Source organism: Syngnathus scovelli, unplaced genomic scaffold, assembly GCF_024217435.2.
Source record: "Syngnathus scovelli strain Florida unplaced genomic scaffold, RoL_Ssco_1.2 HiC_scaffold_33, whole genome shotgun sequence".
NCBI classification, from domain to species: Eukaryota; Metazoa; Chordata; class Actinopteri; order Syngnathiformes; family Syngnathidae; genus Syngnathus; species Syngnathus scovelli.
Window position 1 is genome coordinate 831923 of NW_026061423.1, and position 7070 is coordinate 838992.

A 7070-nucleotide genomic window follows, 5' to 3' on the forward strand; every position below is an offset into this window, starting at 1 on the left:
TGAGCGTACGCTGGTTGGACCACATGATGTAACACCATACAATCAGCATAATAAAACCCAGTGTAACTAAAACTGTTTTCATGACTGCTATTTTAAAGCGTGTCGGGTCTTTAAAAGATGGCGTCAACTGTAACCCTGTTTCGCACTCAGATAGACCGCGATGGTGCAGCCGTGCCCACCAACGCGCCGTGCGCATGCGGCTGGTGCAGCGCATTTACAGGACGTAGGGAGTGTCCCATGCACAACGGGGTGCGCGACTGGGAATTGGGGCAAGCCTCGTGCTGCGGCGGCTTCTGCACTTCCCAGCCCACGTGCATGGCAGCCAGCACCAGGGACGGCCAGATTGGCCTGAGCTCAAAGGGCATCAACCCTGTGATAGGTGCACAGTTCCATGGAAGGGCCCCCCAGCTTGCACTCACGTACAAGATGGAGTATGTAGACACAGAGAATCAATTGAGTCGCTCCACTGACCTGTTTGGCTCTCGTAGTGACAATGCCACTTCAATGCTCACACTCAACTCAAACTACTGTAGCGTGCCCACACGCACCGCTGATGGTACCATCACATCTAAGATAACTGGTCCCGGTTCAAACTGGTGCAGCAAATGGTACAATAACCTACACCCGCCCAACAATGATGCCTTCATCCAGGGCTACTGCGTGCCCAACCCGACCTCGGCGGACTGCAAGTGCGCCATGCGAACACGCGATCCTGCCTACGCAAAAGTCAAAGCCATGAAGGTGTTCAACGACGGTTGTTGGTATGCCCCATGCGCAGACTCCGTCAACCAGCTGCTGCCTAGTGCGGTGCGCAAGCCCACGTGCCCGGCAAATGTATGTGAAGTTGCCTATCAGATGGTGCATACTGGTGCTGTAACCATCGAAGATGTAAAGAACATTATCAACTGCAACTTTGACGGCCACGGGCCCAAGCCGCTGCCCCCACCTCCACCAACACCCCCATCCCCACCCCCACCTCCACCTCCGGCGCCAGCACCAGTGCCAGCGCCTGCGCCTGCGCCTGCACCTCCACTTCAGCCCATGTCCATGCTGATACCCTTGATAATTGGGACCGTGACTATTGTGCTGGTACTGGTAGCCTTCTCGTGAGATAGCGATCACATAGGTACTGAGCAAAAGAGAGCAAGGTGTCTGACGCGGGACCCATGTGTATCCACACGGCCATAATGGCGCCAAAGATATCACAGCGGCAGCCCTCGCTCGCGAGAACATACTCCTCGTAGACTGTGGGCGGCCTGGGGCCCACCACCCTGACTAAGCACGCGTTGTGTGAGATGTTGTTTCACCCGGCCGAACGCACGCTCCAAGAGACAGTTCAGCCTAATGAAAACGACTGCACCATGAGTCACCCACTCCACGATGAGGCTGTGGATCGCGTCCTGGTAAAATACAACACTACTCAACTCCAGTTTATGTGCAGCGATCCGGATATTGTGATCATGGACAGGGGCAGAGCCGTTGACAAAGCGGCCATAGTGGCCAGACTCTCGGGCTCACCGCAGACCAGTACCGTTACATCAGCCTCGCATCGGCCCGCGGTGGCCAGCAGCAGCAGCAGCAGCAGCAGCAGCAGCAGCAGCAGCAGCAGCAGCAGCAGCAGCAGCAGCAGCAGCAGCAGCAGCAGCAGCAGCAGCAGCAGCAGTGGCAGCGTCCAACGTATTCCAAGTATGCGTGAGTGCATGAGAACGATGTCTATAAGACAAGTGGTCGCCATGTGCAAAGAACGTAACATCGATGTGAGAAATGAAGATACCGGGCGCCCGTACACCCACGCAGAGCTGTGCAAGAAGCTAACGGGCAGTTCTCCCACCATCACGGTACCCGAAACGGGACTGGTGGTGGACCCGGCGCCCGCAAACAGTCTAGTGTACATTAAGATGCCCCACACTATGCTGCATAACACAGTTCGCGCAGCCCACGGTGTCACGTACAGCTTTGTGGCACATGTTCTGCAATTGCCCCTGACTGTGAGTCCTAACGGCATTGTCTATGCTCACCCGTTGTTGCGGTACCCGATCCGTAAACAGCATGGCGCACATCTCGGACTTTGTCATATCCCGACCGTTAATAGTGGTCTCCAATCCTTTTCTTCGGGCATACTCCGCTATGTCGTGCCGCGTATTCCGCATGCACGTGGTGCATGTCGTATAGAGGTTGGATCGGTTCCTCTTGGGTGTTGCCATGGTAGTGCCTATACGATGTACCGAGGCCTTTGTACATCACACATGCGCACTGTCGATTGGGGAGATTCAACTTGTACAGGCGATGCCCCGAGGCCTTTGTACATCGCATATGCGCACTGTCGATTGGGGAGACTCAACTTGTACAGGTGATGCCCCGAGGCCTTTGTACATCTCGTATGCGCACTGTCGATCGGGGAGATTCGAATACAGTCTCTCGTCATGAGCAAAACACTGGTGTGTTTGTGGTGCTGTACGCGGACAGCGACACAAACAGTGTCCACTTAATGTCCGGGCCCCAACCGTCGATGGGCGACAGCTGCACTGCAATGTCCTTCGGAGGGGTGTGACAGACGACATAGTGCTCCGGATCCACAGGCTTGTAAGTGCCCGGAACAGAGTCTTGCACGGCCACAAAGCTGTACGTGACACCGTGGGCTGCGCGAACTGTGTTATGCAGCATAGTGTGGGGCATCTTAATGTACACTAGACTGTTTGCGGGCGCCGGGTCCACCACCAGTCCCGTTTCGGGTACCGTGATGGTGGGAGAACTGCCCGTTACTGCCTTTATTGCGAGAAACCTTTTGCAAAAATTGCAAGGCATCTGATGCAGAAACATTGCGATAAACCTGACATAGCTAAGGCACTGATGCATAAGAAAGGCTCAAGCCAGCGTAATTGTTTATTGACCAAAGTGAGGAATCAAGGAAACTACCAACATAACTGTGAAGTACTAGCATCTGGAAATGGACAAATCGTGCCAAGAAGGCAAGCAACAAATCCCTCAACAGCTGCAGACTATTTGCCATGCAAGTTTTGCTTTGCTATGTATGTCAAATCTGACATCTGGCGACATATCAAAATTTGCAAATTGCGAGTGAAAGAAGATGGACCAGTGAGGAGAAAAGTTCAAGCTGCTTGCTCCATGTTGTTGCCCACTGACACCTCCATTTCCATCGGACTGAAACGGGTTCTTGGAGACATGACATATGATCATGTTACTCAAGTGGTGAAAAGTGACACGCTGATAATCTCACTGGGAGAGAGGATGTTTCTAAAAAATGGCGAGTCTAGCCGATATCGGGCAGACATGCGCAATAAGATGAGGGAACTTGCCAGACTTGTCCTAGAGGCAAGGGAAATCGACAAAGACATTGTCTTTCTGAAGGATTTAATCCACCCAGGGAAGTTCAACACTGTACTCAAGGCTGTGAAAAGTATGAATGGGTTCAATGACTTGACAAACAGATATGCCGTTCCTTCAACACCGGTGAAACTGCGCTATTCCCTTGTTACGGTGGCACAGATTTTGCAAGGAGAGGCTCTGCGTCAGCAGGACCACGGCTTACAGGAAAGAGCAGATCAATTCCTGCGATTAATCGAAATGGAGTGGTCAACGCTTGTGTCATCCAATGCTCTGAAAACACTTTATCGGAAGAAATGGAACAACCCCCAAACACTGCCCTTATCCGAGGACATCAAAAAGCTTCGTGATCATCTGAAATGCCTTGAAGAAGCTAACAAAAAAGCACTCATCGACCATCCATCGACAAAGGCATGGAGTGAACTGTCTCAAATAACTCTGTCACAGCTTATAATATTCAATTGGCGTCGTGAAGGAGAAGTGTCGCGGATGGAGTTGAAATCATACCTGGACAGAAACAAGAAAAGCATGCAGGATGACATTCTGAACAGTCTATCCCCTTTGGAGAAGAATCTGTGCAATCATCTCACCAGGGTAGAAATAGAGGGGAAAAGAGGCCGCAAAGTTCCAGTGTTGTTCCCTCCTGATGTCAAGGAATCTGTGGATCTTCTCCTCAAAACAAGGGAAGAGGTTGGGATTGCCCCAAACAACCCCTACATCTTTGCCCGCACCCATTTTGGTTCTGAGGGGAATATTCGTGGATGTGATACTCTAAAAAGATTTGCAGAGGCCTGTGGAGCAGAACGGCCAGAAAATATAACGTCCACAAAATTGCGAAAACATGTGGCTACTGTTCCACAGCTGCTAAATCTAAAAAGCCATGAGCTTGATCAGCTGGCAACTTTCATGGGCCATGATATTGAAGTCCATAGGGAATACTACAGACTGCATGAAGAGACCTTGCAAACAGCAAAAGTCAGTAGACTCATCTATGCCATGGAAAGTGGAGTGGGGCAATTCAAAGGACAGACCTTGGAGGGCTTAATGCCAAACATAAACTGTAAGTATAGGGTTTCAATAACTTGCTACACTTATTACTAAACAAAGCAAAGGAAAATGACTTTTAGTGCACAAGTATTGATTTAAAATATTTAGTTTCAGCTGAAGAGGAGCCGGATGACTCTGAGAGGAAGGACATTCCGTCTGAGAGGCCCACTCTCAAAAGTCAAGAAAGTAAGTTTTCACTGAATATTCATTCATTATTTACATCTGCATTGTGACTTTCAATCACAATAAGTGCAAACGTCTTATCGTTGATCATGTGATTTCAGAAAACTCAGAGGAAGGTAAAGAAACAGTTGCTACTTCAAGAGAGGCAGTTGGGGGACAGCCATCTAAACAAAAGGGTGTGTTAGTGTAGTGACTCTAAAATATATTGTCTCCTTGAAATCAAACACTTTGTTTGACATTTGTTAACAAGGAAAATGGATGACTAATAATGCCTGTGTAATGTGCTTGTTTAAGAAGATTGAATGATAATCATTTCCATCCATCTATTTATTCACTTTCTTACTTTCTTTGTTTATTTACAGTGAAATCCAGAATACCCTGGTCAAAGACAGAAAAAAACATTATCCAATGTCATTTGAAGCAGTTCCTGACAGAAATGAGGGTTCCTCGAAAGGAAGACTGTGAAAAATGTTTAAATGAAAATCCATCACTCAAAGATCATGGACGAGACTGGAAAGCCATAAAATTCTTTGTACACAACAAAATTGCATCCTTAAGGAGAAATGTGTAATAAATGAGTGCTAAGTTTGTCTCTCGCTGTCTCTTTCCACCCAACCGGTCAAGGCAGATGGCCACCCACCTGCAGTCAGGGTTTGTCCGAGGGTTCTTCCCGTTTTACCTTCCCTCCGTTGCAAAGTGCAAAGGGGGGGGGGGGGTTATTGGGTCTCTGAGTATAAAAAATATATAGTTTGGTCTTAACCAGGTCTATCATGTCAAACAGTGCTTTATTTTACTTAGTGTAACATTTTTTTTTTTTTGGGGGGGGGGGTGAAAGTCACTTGTTTTCTTTTTTTGACAGTAAGAAAAAACCCAAGTCTTGGCCTTTTCCTAAAACTGAAGAAATAAAAGGAGCATGCAGTGAATACATTGGATAACAGGTGATTGGCTATGGGTTTTGCCGTGAGGCGCGGATAGCACGCTTTCCTAATTGTGGACCAAATCCAACAACCAGCGTGATTGATATTTCCAGTGACTGGGAATTCTGGAGAACCATTTAGTCGACTAAGACTAGAATTTATATTTAGTCGACTAAAACTAGACTAAGACTAAAAGAGTCCAGATGACTGACATAAAACTAAGACTAAATAGCATTGTAGTCTAACGAATAAATACACACTTGCAATTAACACTGTTGTACATAAAAGTCCCCTCTTCAATATGTAAAAATTCATCCATCCATTTTCTGCACCATTTTGTCGCAATGGCGGTCACGGGCGTGCTGGAGCCTTTCCAGCAGTAGGCGGGAGACACCCTCAACCGGTTTCCAGCCAATCGCAGGGCACACAGAAACAACCAACCATCCGCACTCGCAGTCCCACCTTGGGGAAATTTGGAGTGCTCAATCGGCTTTATCAAGCATGTTTTAGGGATGTGGGAGAAAACCGGAGTACCCGGAGCAAATCCCTGAAGCCTCGGAGAGAACATGCAAACAGGGAGGGTCAGCGGGGGAATTGAACCGGCACCCTTCTAACATAACACATGCTAACATATGTAAAGATTTTACGATGCAAATGTCCCCTCTTCAATATATAAACTTTGCGCAAGTCCCCTCTACGATAGGAAAACATCGCACCAACAAAAAATGAAATGTCGGAAAAGTGCCCTATTCAATAAGTATAAATCAGCTTGAAATTCAATAAAGCAGAGTGTGTAATATTTTGTTTGTCTTGAACATTTTACAATGCACATGTCCCCTCTTTAATATATAAACTTCGCGCAAGTCAACCTCTATGATAGGATGACATTGTACCAGCAAAAATAACATGTCAGAAATGTCAGGTATGTACATTATTTGTATGGACAGAAAAGTGCCCTATTCAGTCTGCAAAAATCAGCTTGAAAGCAGAGTGTGTAATATTTTGTTTGTCTGAACATTTCACAATGCACACGTACCCTCTTTAATATATAAACTTCGCACAAGTCCCCTCTAGGATAGGAAGACATCGCACCAGCAAAAAATGAAATGTCGGAAAAGTGCCCTATTCAATAAGTATAAATCAGCTTGAAATTCAATAAAGCAGCGTGTGTAATATTTTGTTTGTCTTGAACATTTTACAATGCACATGTCCCCTCTTTAATATATAAACTTCGCGCAAGTCAACCTCTATGATAGGATGACATTGTACCAGCAAAAATAACATGTCAGAAATGTCAGGTATGTACATTATTTGTATGGACAGAAAAGTGCCCTATTCAGTCTGCAAAAATCAGCTTGAAAGCAGAGTGTGTAATATTTTGTTTGTCGGAACATTTTACAATGCACACGTACCCTCTTTAATATATAAACTTCGCACAAGTCAACCTGTCTTGACAATGTACCAGCAAAAATGAGATGTCGGAAATGTCAGCTATATGCATTATTTGTATGGACAGAAAAGTGCCCTATTCAGTATGAAAAAAAATCAGCTTGTAAGCAGAGTGTGTAATATTTTGTT

At 46.7% G+C, this 7070-nt stretch overlaps 1 long non-coding RNA gene across 1 annotated transcript; it reads left to right on the plus strand.

Annotated features, from left to right (window-relative positions):
• Nucleotides 1-4306: 4306 nt before the first annotated feature.
• LOC125966278 (uncharacterized) lies at nucleotides 4307-5165 on the plus strand. The gene is made up of 4 exons (XR_007480214.2): nucleotides 4307-4405; nucleotides 4501-4578; nucleotides 4677-4751; nucleotides 4938-5165. It is a non-coding gene; the product is annotated as an uncharacterized lncRNA (long non-coding RNA).
• The last annotated feature ends 1905 nt before the right edge of the window (nucleotides 5166-7070 follow it).